Source organism: Euprymna scolopes, chromosome 7, assembly GCF_053919585.1.
Source record: "Euprymna scolopes isolate OS-2025 chromosome 7, ASM5391958v1, whole genome shotgun sequence".
NCBI lineage: Eukaryota > Metazoa > Mollusca > Cephalopoda > Sepiida > Sepiolidae > Euprymna > Euprymna scolopes.
In genome coordinates this window covers 9,632,065-9,648,649 of record NC_136488.1, presented here as the reverse complement: position 1 = coordinate 9,648,649, position 16,585 = coordinate 9,632,065, and the positions used below count along the sequence as shown (strand labels likewise).

The following is a 16,585-nucleotide window of genomic DNA, read 5'->3' as shown; positions in this document are numbered from 1 at the left end:
CTTGTCCAGCGAACAGGTGCCGGATTGATCGACTGGCAGGTTTTGCAGGCTTTTACAACGGATTTCACATTCTCTTTGGACATTTGCAGGGTGATTAATCTGGTGAAGTACAGAGTTTACTTCACACCCAGATGTCCGCTTTGGCACTTTGGGCAACCTGGTCTTGGTTTAGTCATCCTCCTATTGCTGCGCAGCTTTCAAGCGCCAGTCCTTCTTTCTTTAGCAGATCCTGTCACTTGTGCGGTACTCTGGTGAGGCAATCTGCATGGTACTCGCAAGACTGTACAAGCATCACATCCAAGGTTAATTCATACTCTTATCAGTGATTGCAGGGTTCCTAACCATTGCTCTTACCAGCATCTCACCAGCAGCCCTTGTATTCACCCGTGCCTTCCTGGTCAAAGCATTGGAAACCCACCAGTGCATGCATGCCGAATCAATGACCAAGTGTAATGTCATCGCCTCACTAAAGGGCCAAGTTGAACCCACTGAGCACTGCATCGAACTTGGCTAAATTTGTATGCCTGGCATTGTTGGTCGGACACAGCCAACACACATCTTTGATGACATTTCCACTTGCCTCCAATACTACTCTCATAGCTACAAAACTCACATCTACCCAGACTGTAATCTCGCTGCTGCCGCCCATACACCAGGGTCCTGCTCTCGTATTCTGCTCAGCATCTCCACTAATATATGACAGAAAGAGGGGTCTTTGATCTCATCTCTTAGTTGATGCAGTCGCCAGATGCTTGATGAACATGACTGCCACCCAGAGTAATCCACATACAGGGAAAATGACAGAAGACTCAGCACATTAAGGATTTCAGGAATCTATTTCCTTGTTTCCATTGGAGAGTGCTGCTTTCTTCCAGGACCTGGAAGCCAAGAACTCTGGCTCCATCTTTTAGTCGCACAGGATCCTTGCAGACCAAACCGAAAAATGCTGGCGCACATGCAATGCAGAGACTAAATTTTCATTGATGAAAATGTCAACACATGTTCACAAAACACGCTCGATTGTGTGCTCTTGCGATATGATGGTGTCTATAGCAGACTCCATAATGAGAGGCGCCACATTGAGCCCAAATCCTAGTCGTGTGAGACAAAAGCTCTGGCTCTTGACAAATACAGTTTGAAATGGTCAAAGTGCCTCGTCGACGTGGATCTGAAGATATGTCTTTCATAAATCTAAAAGTGATACATTAACTCCTTGCCTTGTCTTAGCTTTTATGCACATACTTTTGCGTTGGCAGTGAACGCATCCACAAAGCCAGTTAATTCACGGTAGTCCAACTTCTGCTTTTGCTCTTGCAAGACCACCATTAAAGGAATCAAACCCAGGGTGGTGGGGGCCAGTATATCCTGGGAATATAGAATTAATTAGCCATTGGCAATCTAAAGTTCCAGCTCCTTCTCGCACTTTTCTCTGACATTATCAGGCACCTTGTACTTTGCAACCTTGTTGGGGAGTTGAATTGGCAAGTCCTCTTGGGCACATTTCCACCTGGCAGTCAACACTTTGTCAGAATTGAAGGAGACATCGAAATCGGGTTCATTAATACACAGGACCGCACACACCCTCCTCTTTCTACCAATTTTCACGTCTCTGGCCAGCGAAACTGTTTAGTTAAAAGGGGAAAAAGGTAGATGGAAGCCCATGAAAATTGAGATTTTTTTTTTAGATATTAATGCTAGCTATTAAATATCAATTAATATTCCCCAAATTTCAGGGTTTTTTTTTTATTTTAAGAATTTAAAATTATTTTATGGGGAGTGCATAATTAGTTGTGTCAGAAACTTTGTGAAAAATATTGAATAATTCGACCCCCCTGTCTTTCCAAGCTTATAACTACTCGAAAAATGTAATTCAAACCCTAATTTTTTTTTTAATTAAAGGAGCAAGGACCAAGGTTTCATTAAAAAAAAAAAAAAGAAAAGTTTTAAACTTCGGACTTTACAGGTAAATTTCTAAAAAACACTACTTTTTTTTGTTTTAAATTTGAATGTATTATTTATTGATCTTTTATCTTCAATTTGTGATATATAAAACTGGTGAGTAAATTAATTATTTACTTTTTAATAGACATTTCAAAATGGGGGCGGCGTGAATTTAAAAGAAAAAAAACGTTTGTCTAAAATATTATATTCGGTTTATTGTAAAGAGCATAAAATTTCACATTAACCCTGAAAATATCGTAAAAATAGAATCAATAAAAGAATTTTGATAGATTTTTAAAGTTTAAAAATGGAAAAATACTGAACTCATAAAATTGAATTAATTTCATTACTGTTTTTAAAAAAAATAAATAAATAATATTTCTATTACTTTTTATACAAATTTAATAGTTTATTTTGGAAGTATATTCCATAAAGAAAATAGACAACCCACTTTTAAAAGAGAAATTATGAGTTTTTTATATTTTATTCGCAGTTTCGTGTTAGGGGTGTCAAAAATTCCTACAAAAATTCTGATACACCTAGTGCATAATATGGAAACAAGCTCTCATTTGAATATCCAACTATTTCAGATTTGCATTAAACAACAATCAAGCAAGATTACCTAAATTTCAATTCTTTCTTCAAAACTCTAGACATTTTCTAGAATTAAAATCAGTTTTTTTCAAAATTGGAATAAGGATTCTCAACATAATATTTAGTAGCATGATATATTCATTTTAATTATTGTAAGGGGACATAAAAATTCATTTTACCCATTCTGAGACGGGTATTCTAGTTCTATGTAATTCTTTCTTGATAATATTCTGATGTTTAGATTTAATCTTTTCTCTCCTCGGTCCGTGGAGGAGAAATCCTTCATGACTAAAACAATTTTTATTTTGGTTCCTATCCAGAGTGCCTCTTTTTGGGAGCTGGATTTTCCCTGACATTAAAAATCGACCCTGTGTCTAACTCTGCCCTCGTGGTGAGGCAAGTAAATAGGAATTATTTGTTTTTATATGCTCTTCCCCCTCCTTCAATTATTCACCTTTTAATTACATTTTAAAGGGACTAGGTGTGTCGGAATTTTTGACACCCCTAACAAAAAATTGTGAATAAAATATAAAAAACTCATAATTTCTCTTTTTAAAATGGGTTGTTTATTTTCTTTATGGAATATACTTCCAAAATAAACTAATGAAGTCATTTAAAAAATAATAGAAATATTATTTTTTATTTTTTAAAAAACAGTGTTTACAAAGTGCATGCGCGCCTTCATGCAGCCATTTTGTTTACGTAATGAAATCAATTAAATTTTACAAGTTAATTTTTTTTCAATTTTTTCACTTTAAAAATCTATCAAAATTTTTCTATTGATTCAATTTTTACAATATTTTCAGGTTCAATGTGAAATTTTATGCTCTTTCCAATAAACCAAATATAATATTCTAGACAAGGTTTTTTTTTTAACCCCCCCCCCCATTTTGAAATGTCTATTAAAATGAAAATTTTCTTACCTCAAATTTATATATCACAAATTGAAGATAAAAGATCAATAAATAAAATAAGCTAAAAAAAAAAAAAATACAGTTACTTGCAAATTTACCTGTAAAGTCCAAAGTTTAAAACCTTTTTTTTAAAAAAACCACATTGATTTTCTTTTTTAAGTGAAACCTTATAATCTTCTTATATTGCACAGAAAGTTCCGTTTTATTACAAAAATTATTTCTATTTCATTCAATTTTTTTTTTAGATATTAAAAAAAAAAAAATTCACTCCATAAAGTGGAAATATAATATATTAAATCAAACACTCATGTATTTATTTGAGAAAAGAAAAAAAAAAATTCTTCAGCTGTTTTTTTTTAAGGCAGAAACTAAGTAAAATGTGACTAGTTTTCATCTATGGAGACAAATCTCTTCACGAACAAGGCTAGACGGCTAACATGAACGTGTGGTTTTACGTCCTTCTGTTCATCCGTAATTCAAAACAAAAATAAACACCAGTTTACGTAATGGTGGGGTTTTCAAATAGTTGTTTAAAAAAATTATTTTATTTAAAAAAATATGTGAAATTTAAAATATAAATATGGATAAATTCTTAATGAAGAACGGAACTACCCATCGAATAGTATTTTTTTATAGGTAAGTGACTTTTTGGCATTTATATATATATATATATATATATATATATATATTTTATCGAAGCAAGTTTTCCAACGTAGACCCCCACTACCATGTCTCCTTCTCCAACATCAGGAGTCTACGTTCTAACCTTCCAGAGGTTGAAGCCCAATTACAGGAGACTAAACCAGACCTTTTATTTTCAAGCAAAACTGGAATTGGACAGACTATTTCCCTAAATGAGTTTGTAATTAAAGGATACTCTAACCTAACTTCCAAATCTGACCCCCAAGATCGTCATGGGCATGGAATATGTGCCTATATAAAAGATAGCTTTCCATGTGGTAGGGACATCTCCAGAGAAGGTCCTAACTTACCCTATATGTGCTTCCGAGTAGCACCAGCTCACACTACGGCATTTATATTTACTCTATCGCCCCCATAACAGCGGAGTTACTATCTTTAAAAGCATATCTGAGAAAATTGACCAAGTTCTATCAGCATACCCTTCAGCTAACATTCACGTATGTGGAGACTTCAATGTTCACAATGTGGAATGGTTGACCCACTCAAACAAGACCGATGATGAGGGGAGATTCTGTCATGATTTCTCCATTGCTTATGACCTCACTCAGATTGTTCATGAACCCACCTGTGTGCCCGACAATGACGGCCAGTATGCAAGTCTCCTGGACCTTTTTCTCACAACTTGCCCTGAACTATGTTCAGTTTCCGTTCTGTCTCCTCTTGGATCTTCCGACCACTCAGTTGTATCAATTAAGATAAAAATGAAATTTAATAAGTCCTCAGACATACCTCTCCATTGTACAGTATATCGATACACTATGGCTGACTGGGATAGTTTCCGTACATTTATATCGGATCTTCCTCTGCATTCCATGTTTAAAAAGGATGTATCGTCTATAGTATCAGACCTGACGGAATAGTTGATTGTAGGTATAGACAATTTCATACCCTTGAAAAAGTTCCAGCAAAACCCTAACAGTCAGCCATGGTTTTCTCCAGAATGTGCTGCTGCTATTGCGCACAGAAATCACTTTTTCCACTGCTTCCAACGTAATAAATGTATGGAAACTAAAGCCGCTTTCAGGACTGCCAGCAACCATTGTAAGAAAGTAATAAAGAACGCAAGAGAGTTGTATGCTCAATCCGTCAAGTCCAAAGTAGCTGAGCAGCGGCTTGGTTCCCACCAGTTTTGGCAAATAGCAAACAGAATCCTGAACAGAAGCGTGTGCTCTATCCCAACTATCATCAATGAACCTGAGTTAATCTCGTCAGCATCAGACAAAGCCAAACTCTTTGCCAAGAACTTTGCAGCCAATTCTACCCTTTGCGATTAAGGCTGCCAACCTCCAATATTTCCTCCTGTATCAGAAAACACACTATGTGATATACAAATATCTGTACGTGATGTTGCCAAGCTAATTAAAAACCTTGATTCCAGTAAAGCAACCGGCCCTGACGGTATTCCAATTATAGTACTCAAAAAACTTCAACCAGAACTAGCACCCATACTTACAAAACTGTTTAAACGTTGTCTTAAGGAGAATTGCTTTCCATCACCCTGGAAAATCTCATCAGTATGCCTTGTATTTAAGAATTCAGGTGATCGTTCCTCCCCCTCTCAGTACAGGCTAATAAGTCTCCTGTCCGTTATGAGTAAGTTGCTGGAATCTGTGTTAAATAGAGAAGTAATCAACCATCTCAACAAAAATAACCTTCTTAGTGACACACAATATAGTTTCCGTTCTGCTAGATCTACAGCAGATGTGCTTACAGTTATATCTCATAGGATTAGCGATTCTCTCACCTTTCTAGGGCAATTGCTCTTGACATATCAAAGGCCTTTGATAGAGTATGGCATAAAGGTTTACTTCACAAGATCTCCAGCTATGGTATAGCTGGAAATGTCTTCTCAATTATTAAATCATTTCTCTCTGATAGGTTCATAAGAGTAGTAGTTGATGGGCAAAAATCAGAAGCTCACAGTATAAATGCTGGAGTCCCTCAGGGGTCTATCCTGGGCCCAACTCTTTTCCTGATCTACATTAATGATCTTCCAAATCACATCCTTACATCATTCGTAGACATTTTTGCTGACGACACTACCATCTATGGTAGCACATCTAAGACAGTAAACGACCAAGTTCTCTCCGATTCTCTCTCCTCTGATCTTGATCACGTTGTACAATGGGGAAAGGAGTGGCTGGTTACTTTTAATGCATCTAAAACCAAGCTTCTATCTTTACATCATCAACGTTCTGATCCCCATCTGGCATCAATTGAAATGAATGGCTCTCGTCTTGGGGAGGCCTAAAGTTTTGACAGGCTTCTGGGCTTGACCTTAACTCCTGATCTTAAATGGAATACGTACATCAAATCTGCTGCCAAGGCTGCTAGAAAAATGGTCGGATCCTTCTATTGATCCAGTAGATATCTCACTGCTGATGCAATTCTCTATCTATATAAGAGCCAGATACGTCCAAGGATGGAATACTGTTGCCACATATGGGCAGGAGCTGCTAGAAAAGACTTGTCCTGCCTTGATAGGGTTCAAAATAGACTTCGTAGCCTCGTAGGAGATGTCCTTTTCTCTTCGCTGCAACCTCTATCTCACAGAAGAGATGTTGCAAGTTTGTCTCTGCTTTATCGTTATTTTCATGGAAAGTATTCAACTTAGCTTCAATCTATGGTCCCCCCTCGCCAAACTTTCACAAGAAACACTCAACTAGCTGAAAACATTATCAATAATTTTCCCCACTCTTTATCTGTGCCTAAACTTAAACATAGATTCCATGATCAAAGCTTCTTTCTTAGAACTGCACGCGGGCACGCCTGTGGAATTGTCTTCAGTTTTCCTGCTTTCCATAATTTTATTTATTTATTCTATAATATGGTTGTCTTCAAGTCCAACGTGAACAAGTTTCTGATGAGCCGTTCCACTTAAGTTAACAAATTTACCTAACTCCCATTACTATCGATTACTATATTGTCCTTTTGACTACTCTACACTCTTTAAACCCTTATCCTTGAGTGGCCTATCGGCCTTGATAAGTGGCGACGCCTATGCAAAAAAACAAAAAAATATTGCATAATTTGCTATTAAGCCTGTTATTTTTTTTTTTAATTTGGTCTTTGCTTCTTTAATTGAAAAAAAAATTAGGGTATGAATTACATTTTTCAAGTAGTTATAAGCTTGGAAAGATAGGAGGTCGAATTATTCAATTTTTTTATCAAGCATTGTTTCTGACACTGCTATAAAGGGACCCAGCACCACCACCTGCCCCGTTTTAATGTATGACGGCATCATTTTTGTGACGTCATCAGTGTGCACGGAGGTGGGATATTTCTTAATTCAGACAGATTATTATCAATACTTAAATTTCAACCAAGTGATGAAAAGACAGGTCATTATATAATAAATACTTATGAAGAAGAAATGGTGCTTATTTACATTGGTGAGGTTTTAGACCAATTCATTTTAACATTATGTATTTTTACGGTGTACGTCGAAATTAGTATAAACTCCAAAAATTACGAAAAATGATCCAGTACAAAAATAATTACAAGTAAAAATTATTTTTGCTTTTTTGCGAAACACACACAAAAAAAAAACTGTCTAAACAGATTGCGATTTAAAAAAAACTGTTTATAGTCGATAAAAATGGTGACGTTTTTGTTTTTTTAAGATTATTAAATGAAAAACCATTCCGTGTTAAAATCACGCATCTTATCTGAAGAAAAATACGCTTGAAATGTGTAAGTTGTTAGAAAATCGGTATTTTTTTTTTTTTTTTTTTTTTTTTTTTACTGCAAATCAACAGTCATCGTTAAATTGACGACTTTTATGGGTTTTACCGGTGGTCTGCTGAAAATGAATATCACATTTAAATTTGGGGCAGTCAAGTAGCTTTTTAAGACCTTTATTATCCAATATAATCCTTTCTTTTCACTGGCGGCCATGTTTTTCCGAGTTTGTTTTGCTATACACATAGATTCGAAAAAGTTGTCAAAAACAAATATATAACAAATAAATGTTATCAAAGGCTGTATGATTTTCGAACCTAATAAACATTTTACATTAAATAAAAACACTAAAAAATAATCCAGTTAGGTACAAAAGTAATTTATCTTGCCTTTGATAAGATTTATTTGTTATATATTTGTTTTTTGACAACTTTTTGAATCTATGTGTATAATTAAAACAAACCCAAGCAGGTTTACACTCATATAATTTAATCAAAATTTGGGGTACTAGTGCAGACAGTGATCCGGATCCGGACGTAAATAATAACGGGGTTTGTATTACTGTACACATAGATTCGAAAAAGTTGCCAAAAAACAAATATATAATAAATAAATGTTATCAAAGGCAAAATAAGTTACTTTTCTACCAAACTGGATATATTTTTCGTTTTTATTCAATGTAACATGTTTATTCAGCTCGAAAACCATAGTGTTTACCGATGTATTGGAACATTCAAGATGGCGTCTGATTCTCTCTTTAACACGGTAAGTTTGGGAAAAGATGTTATAAATAAAAAAAAAACGGATAAAATACTGTTAAAACTCGCTCAATATATGTTACCGTGACATAGGTTGGCATATATTCGGCGGGTTTTTAATAGTATTTTGAATAGTTTTTTTATTTATAACACTTTTTTCCAAACTTGCGGTGTTAAAGAGGGTGTGAGACGCCATCTTGAATTTTCGAATACATCGGTAAACACTGTATGTTTTTCGAGCTGAATAAATATGTTACATTGAATAAAAACACAAAAAATATATCCAGTTTGGCAGAAAAGTAACTTATCTTGCCTTTGATAACATTTATTTGTTATATATTTTTTTGACAACTTTTTCGAATGTGTACAGTAATACAAACCCTAATAACGTTACTATTTAAACAGCCATTCTTAACATGAGAAGGGAAGGGGAGGGTGTTTTGTACCTATTCTATACTTCAACCTTACAATTGAATAAAAAAAAAAACATAATTAAACTTGGAAATACGATTTAAAAAATAGCGCGGATCACTCTCTGCACTAGCACCAAATTTGGAATTAAAATCCCGAATAAAGAGAAAAAAACGAATTACTTATACGTTTTTTTCTACGTCTATTTATTTTTATATACCACAAATACCCGGTTCTATAGTTATTGTTGAATTATTAGGAAAATATTAAAATAATTCAGAAATTAAGCAATTTTGTTATTTTACAATGAAATGTATCATAATGATTATTTTTTTTTATACTTGTGCAGTTTACAAACCGTTCGGAAATAACGTTATTTTATTATTTAAAACAAACAAACAAACAAAATTCTTACGGGGGGGGGGGCAACTTTGTTAACTATTTTGCACTTTCAGCTAATTTAATAAACAAAAGATAGCGGGAAATTTTAATTTAATTTAAAAATCTTATAATTTAGTACTTTTACAGTTTACGAACTGTGCAACTTATTTGGAAACCGATTTTTTAACATGGAGGGGAGGCTTTGTTAACTAATCCGTACTTTCAGCTAACTTTAATAAACAAAAGACAATATAAAAATTGAATTTAACTTGCAAATCACATCTAAAAAAATATAGCACGGTCCTTATTGTACACAGCCACATTTTTTTATCCACAAAGAAAAAAGCCATAATTTGCCCGGTCTTCAAAATACATAAAGATCGCGGGTAGCCACTAAAAATAAGGTCCCAATCGTTTTTTAATTAATCGAATGAATATACATATATAAAATATATATATGTAATATCCAAAACAAAAAGATCCTATTTTATAAAGCCGATCTCTGTGACTTAAGTATCGTCTTAATTCCTAGATAATAAAAAAGCCTCGACTATAAAAATTTAAAAATTCAACTCACTTCAACTGGAAACTTGGTCTAAATGGGAGATTTTCTTTTTTACATCAAAGAAAGAGTGATGAGCGGAAGTGACGTCAAATTCCGGAAGTAACAATAATTACCACAAAAATTTAGAATGGCTTCGGCTGAAACAAAACCTAATAAAAAATATAAAAAATAATCATTTAACTGTGTGTTTTGGTATACTTTGAAACCAACGCATTTTAAATGAAAACATACTTATCTGGCGAAACCATACAAAACATACTTACATCGCGAAATTTATATAAATTCTCAAAATTACGAAAAATGATCCAGTATGTGCTAGATGTATTTTTTTTAATAAAAAGTCAGTTAAGTAAGTTTTCGTACTGAATTGGTCGCACAACTCTTCCACACTAAAACATAAAATAAAACTCGATAAATCTTATTTTTCCTTGTAATTATTTTGGTACTTGTACAGTTTAATCAAGATATTAAAAAATGAAAATATGGGGGGGGGGGTTATATTACACATATCCATTATGGAACGAAGTTCTCCGAAAAAAATTTCATCAAGTATTTTTTTTTTTTTTACAGCGAAGAAAACAATTTGTTATGATACCGAGCAAAAGGTTCGATTTTTAGAGCGAAAAGCTAGTAATAAAGATGGGGAGGGAGTTTCCGTGGAGTGTTCGACAAATTCCATAATAGCTGATTTCAACCGTGGCCTTCGTTATAAAGACGGTCTTGTTTCAACGCGCTCTCATAAGAACGTGTTTTTCCACTGTAAAACAAAAACTACTTGATCAAATTAAATCAAATTTGTTTTCGGAGATCTTCAGTCCAAAGCGGATACGTACAATATAACCTTTTTTTCGATATTTTCATTTTTGAATGTCTTGATTAAACTGTACAAGTACCATTATTTTTGTACTAGATCATTTTTCGTAATTTTTGGAGTTTAATTTCGACATAACAGGTAATGATGTAATAATGTTTTCACCTGAAATGCGCGGATTTAAAAACCACCAATCTACATAAGCTTTTATATAATAATAGCAAATTCTATATTAATTGCGATTTCAATATAGATCAAATGAGCATAGATATTCTAAAAAGTTTATCTCAATCTAGAGTAATGCGAGTGCGCCCCTTTTTTTTATGGATGTGGATGTTTCTCACATTAAACCGGCCTTTCGTCACAACCAGCCGTCCTAGGGACCTTTCCAAATAATGAAAAACTCTTCAAACTTTTTTTTCTGACTTCCTGTTTTCATTCTTACCAATTGTTTTAAACTAGTGAGACTTCTGTAGTTTACAGACCATACTATTTTTATGTAGGACCCCCCCCCAATGAATCACCTTATCAAGGCCTGAAGGCCACTCAAGGATAAAGGTTAATGAGTGTATGGTGGTCATTAAGAAAACAGTGTAATTATCATTAGTCGTGGAAATTGGGTATAATTTGATTATTTAAGGGCATCGCATAACAAGAACTTTTTTACATTGGATTTGAAGATGACCATGTTATAGTTAGCTAGAAAGCAGGCCAGTGGAACAGAGTTCCACAGACAGGCAATTCTAGGGAGAAGAAAGAAACTTTGTTCATGAAAAAAGGCTTTGTTCATGAAGGTTTGTTCATGAAAGAAGCTTTGTTAATGAGATTTGCATTAAACAACAATCAAGCAGGATTACCTAATTTCCAATTCCTTCTTTGTTTTTTTTTTGTTTTTTTTTTTACATGGGGGTCACCACTTATCAAGACCCGAAGGCCACTCAGGGATAAGGGTTATTTGCGTGTACAGTAATCAATGAGATAGTATTGTAGTAATCATTAGTATTGGGGGTTTTGATAGAGTGTTTTACTTAAGGGGGCGGTTTGTCAGGAGTATGTTTATGTTGGACTTGAAGACGTCCAAGTTGTAGTCAGGTGGGAAACAGGCAAGCGGCAGAGGGTTCCACTGGCGTGCATTTCTAAGAAAGAAGCTTTGCTCATGGAATCTACGTTTGGATTTAGGCACAGTTAAAGAGTGGGGAAAATTATTGACAGTAGTTTCAGCCAGACGGGTGTTTCTCGTGAGAGATTGGCGAGGGGGGACGAGGGATTGGAGCTCAGACAAGCACCTGCCATGGAAATAACAATAAAACAAAGACAGGCTTGCAACGTCTCTTCTGTGGGAGAGAGGTTGCAGGGAATAGAAAAGGGCATCCCCCACCAAACCACGAAGTCTATTTTTTACTCTGTCAAGGCAGGATAGGCTGTTTTTAGCAGCTCCTGCCCAGACGTGGCAGAAGTACTCCATCCTTGGACGTACTTGGCTTTTATACAAACAGAGAATTGCATTAGTAGTGAGATATCTTCTGGAGCGGTAGAAGGATCCCACCATTTTCCCAACGTCCTTGGCAACAGATTTGATGTACGTGTTCCATTTCAGATCAGGAGTAAAGGTCAAACCCAGAAGCTTGTCAAAACATGGAGCCTCCCCAAGACGAGAGCCATTCGTTTCTATTGATGCCAGATGGGGATCAGAGTGTTGATGATGTAAAGATAGAAGCTTGGTTTTGGATGCATTAAAAGTGACCAGCCACCTCTTCCCCCATTGTACCACGCGCTCAAAATCAGAGGAGAGAGAATTAGAGAGAACATTGTCATTTACGGCCTTTGATGTGTTGCCATAGATTATCGTGTCATCAGCATAGATGTCAACGAATGATTTAAGTATGCATTTTGGGAGATCATTGATGTAGATCAGGAAGAGAGTTGGGCCCAGGATGGACCCCTGGGGGACTCCAGCATTAATAATGTGGGCCTCTGATTTCTGCCCACCAATCACTACTCTTATGAACCTATCAGAGAGAAATGATTTAATGATTGAGAAAACATTTCCAGTAATACCGTAGCTGGAAATCTTGTGAAGTAGGCCCTTATGCCATACCTTATGGAAGGCCTTCGATATGTCAAGAGCAATTGCCTTGGAAAGGAAACCTTTGTCAAGAGATTCACTAATCCCATGTGATATAACCATTAGCACATCTGCTGTAGATCTAGCAGAACGGAAACCATATTGCATGTCATTAAGAAGGTTGTTTCTGTTGAGGTGGTTGACTACTTCTTTATTTAATATGGATTCCAACAACTTACTCATGACACACAGGAGACTTATTGGTCTATACTGAGAGGGAGATGACTTCTCACCTGAATTCTTAAATACAGGGCATACTGATGAGGTTTTCCAGGGTGTTGGAAAGCACTTCTCCTTAAGGCAACGCTTAAACAGTTTTGTAAGTATGGGAGAAATTCTGGTTGGAGCTTTTTCAACACTATAATTGGAATGCCATCTGGGCCAATTGCTTTACTTGAATCAAGGTTCTTGATTAGCTTGGCGACCTCATGCACAGATATTTGTATGTTGCATAGCGTGTTGTCTGTTATAGGAGGAAATACAGGGAGTTGATGGTCATTGTCGCATAGGGTAGAATTAGCTGCAAAGTTCTTGGTAAATAGTCTGGCCTTGTCTGATGCTGACGAGATTACTTCAGGTCCATTGATGATAGTTGGGATAGAACGCATGCTTCTGTTCAAAATCCTGTTTGCTATTTGCCAGAACTGGTGGGAACCAAGCCGCTGCTCAGTTACTTTGGATTTAACAGATTGAGCATATAGCTCTCTTACATGTTTTATTACTCTTTTACAGTGGTTGCTGGCCGTCCTGAAAGTAGCTTTAGTCTCAGTACATCTATTACGTTGGTAGCTATGGAAAAAGTGATTTCTGTGCGCGATGGCAGTAGCACATTCAGGGGAGAATCATGGCTGGTTGTTAGGTTTTTGCTGGAATTTTTTGGATGATATGAATCGGTCTATGCCTACAATTAACCATTCGGTCAGGTCTGATACTATAGAGGACACATCCTTTTTAAACATGGAATGCAGAGGTAGGTCAGATATGAATGTACGGAAGCTATCCCAGTCAGCCATAGAGTATCGATATACAGTACGATGGAGGGGTACGTCTGGGGACTTATTACATTTCATTTTCATCTTAACTGATACAACAGAGTGGTCAGAGGAGATAGAACGGAACATGAACACAGCTCAGGGGAAGTTGTGAGGAAAAGGTCTAGAAGGCTTGCATATTGACCAGTAGTATCGGGCACACGGGTGGGTTCGTGAACAATCTGAGTGAGGTCATAGGTGATGGCAAAATCATGACAAAACTTCCCCTCGTCATCGGTCTTATTTGAGTGGGTCAGCCATTCCACATTATGGACATTGAAGTCACCGCAAATGTGAATGTTAGCCGAAGGATGAGCAGACAGGATGTGGTCAATTTTCTCAGATATGCTCTTAAAGATAGTAACCCCACTGTTGTGGGGGCGATAGAGGGCAAATATAAATGCAGTGGTGTAAGCTAGTGCAACCCAGAAGCACATATAAGGTAAATTAGGGTCTTCTGTGGATATCCCTACCACATGGAAAGCCATCTTTAATGTAGGCACATATTCCATGCCCATGACGATCTTGGGGGTCAGATTTAGATGTTAAGTTGGAGTATCCTTTAATTATGAATTCGTCTAGAGAAGTGGTTGGCCCTATGCCAGTTTCACTTAGAAAGAATATGTCCGGTTTCGTCTCCTGTAATTGTGCTTCAACCTCTGGAAGTTTGGAACATAGACCCCTGATGTTGGAGAAGGAGACCTGGTAGTAGGGGTCTACATTGGTGGATGAGGTTCTAGGTTTATTCGTGTTTCTTTTTTGGAGATTTGTCATGATTGAGGTTTTGGGGTTTGTGGAGCAGGTCGGTAGACTTGGTTGGAGCAGGACAGAGAGGGAAAATAAGAGAGAAAAAGACAAGAATTTTTTTTTTTTTTGTGGCACATCATAAGATAAAGCCGTAACAATTACCCACTAGTATGGCATCGAAAGGCCCTACCAGAAACTACTGTATGGTCCAGAATCCATTCACCAAATGGCAATACAGCAGCCCCGGTACTTTGCATCTGCTGATAGGACAGCCTCCTTAATGGTTAATCCAAGGTTCGGGTCCCTGACTATCAGGCGGGTAATGTCAGCCCAGATGAAACGTTTACCTCCAGCACCCTTACTAGTGACATGACCACAAGGATAGACATAGAAACAGAAATTTTCCGACATCTCAGGCTACTCTTTACAAAGTACTACCAACCTAGAAAGCAGCATTTTCTTCACTCTTTGTCAGAAAAATCATTCATTGGAAATGAGAACTAAAGGACAAAAAAGGAGAAGCGAGAGTTACTGGAGCTACCGATAACACATCCACATGCATTATTACTCTCCATTGAAAAAAGTAAATAAATAAATAAATAAACTAAAATAAAATAAAAGGTGAGAAGGACTTATTAATATCTACTTAGTATAAATCCATTGCCCCATTCACAGCTTAGGATAGTACTTGAAGATAGTCTCCCAAAAAAAGATAGTCTGAACATGCGCTCATGAGGAGTGGCATTAATGGTGGTGCATAGTAGAATATCCTGTAGAACATTCTGCCAAATGTTAATGGGTAACCGTCAGGATTTGAGTATCTCCCGCACTGTAATTCCGAGATTTAGTAGCAATGAGGGATCAAGTTTTGGAATAATTTAATGGGAGCACAATTAATTTTAGTTACAGCATAAATTTTTAGACTATCCTGCAACCTGCCAAAAGAAATAGTAATACTCCGGTGCATTTTTAAGAAGGTTATTCCAAGCATAATATCTGTGCATGAATTAGGAAGCATCATGAAATCAATATCTTTATACTCAAAAACATTGAATGTAATATTCTTAGTGCAATATTCAAATAGTTTGAGGGAAAGGGCGGATGATGTCATAGAAATTACAGAATCCCGTTTCCAAGTAGACAGATTTGTAGCAGTTACCATAACAGACTATTTTCTTGTGGATTGATGCTCCCTTGCTAACTGATTCGGCCACACACTGACCAGTCAGCTACCAGGGTACATTAATCCAGATGTGTCCCTTAATGGACTATTTACTTCTGCCTGGAACAATCCAGCAACCAGCAGAGGAGCCCCGACCACCAAAGAACATGGAGCTCTCTCCTCTTGCTCTCTGTCCACTGAATTCCCTCAGGCTGTGACTACCTCACTGAAGACTTCCACTGGACAGCCTGAGGACACTTCAAGTTTTCTGCTTCCAGATGGTAGAACATCTAAGAACTTTCTGTTTCTTTTTCTTTTCTTTCACCTCGGACACAAAATAAACCTTTTCATTGTTTTGTTATAAAAAAAGAGGTGTTGTTTAATTATTCTGTGCTTTTTGTATTTTTTATTAAGGGTTTTGTGCACTCACACAAAAAACTACCTATAGGTTCAAGATTTTAATGAGACTAGCACTAATAAAATTATCAGAGCTGCCTGTGTCTCTAAGTGGTTTACCTTTAAATTTTACTGTTTTAGTAACAGGAGGAGAATTATCAACATCGTTAACACAGGCTAGTATAACAAAGTCTAATTTGAAGGTGTCAGTTTAGTAAAATGGCAAACTTGGCAAAATGGCTGAGTTTGCCATGTTTTTTTACATATTTTATTGCAAGCAGGACAATGGCAGCGATCATCCTTAAGGTGATGTTTCCCTGCACAATTGTAGCATTGGTCATGAGTAGAAAGGGCAACTAATAACGC

At 36.3% G+C, this 16,585-nt stretch overlaps 1 protein-coding gene across 2 annotated transcripts in view; it reads right to left on the bottom strand.

Moving 5' to 3' along the window:
• LOC145279602 (serrate RNA effector molecule homolog A-like) overlaps nucleotides 1–10,058 on the bottom strand; it is an 83,393-nt gene extending 73,335 nt beyond the window's left edge. For both annotated transcript variants that reach the window (XM_080130769.1, XM_080130770.1), the window contains exon 1: nucleotides 9,960–10,058. The gene's annotated coding sequence lies outside the window, so the exon portion shown is untranslated. The remainder of the gene's footprint in view (nucleotides 1–9,959) is intronic.
• Between the last annotated feature and the right edge of the window lie 6,527 nt (nucleotides 10,059–16,585).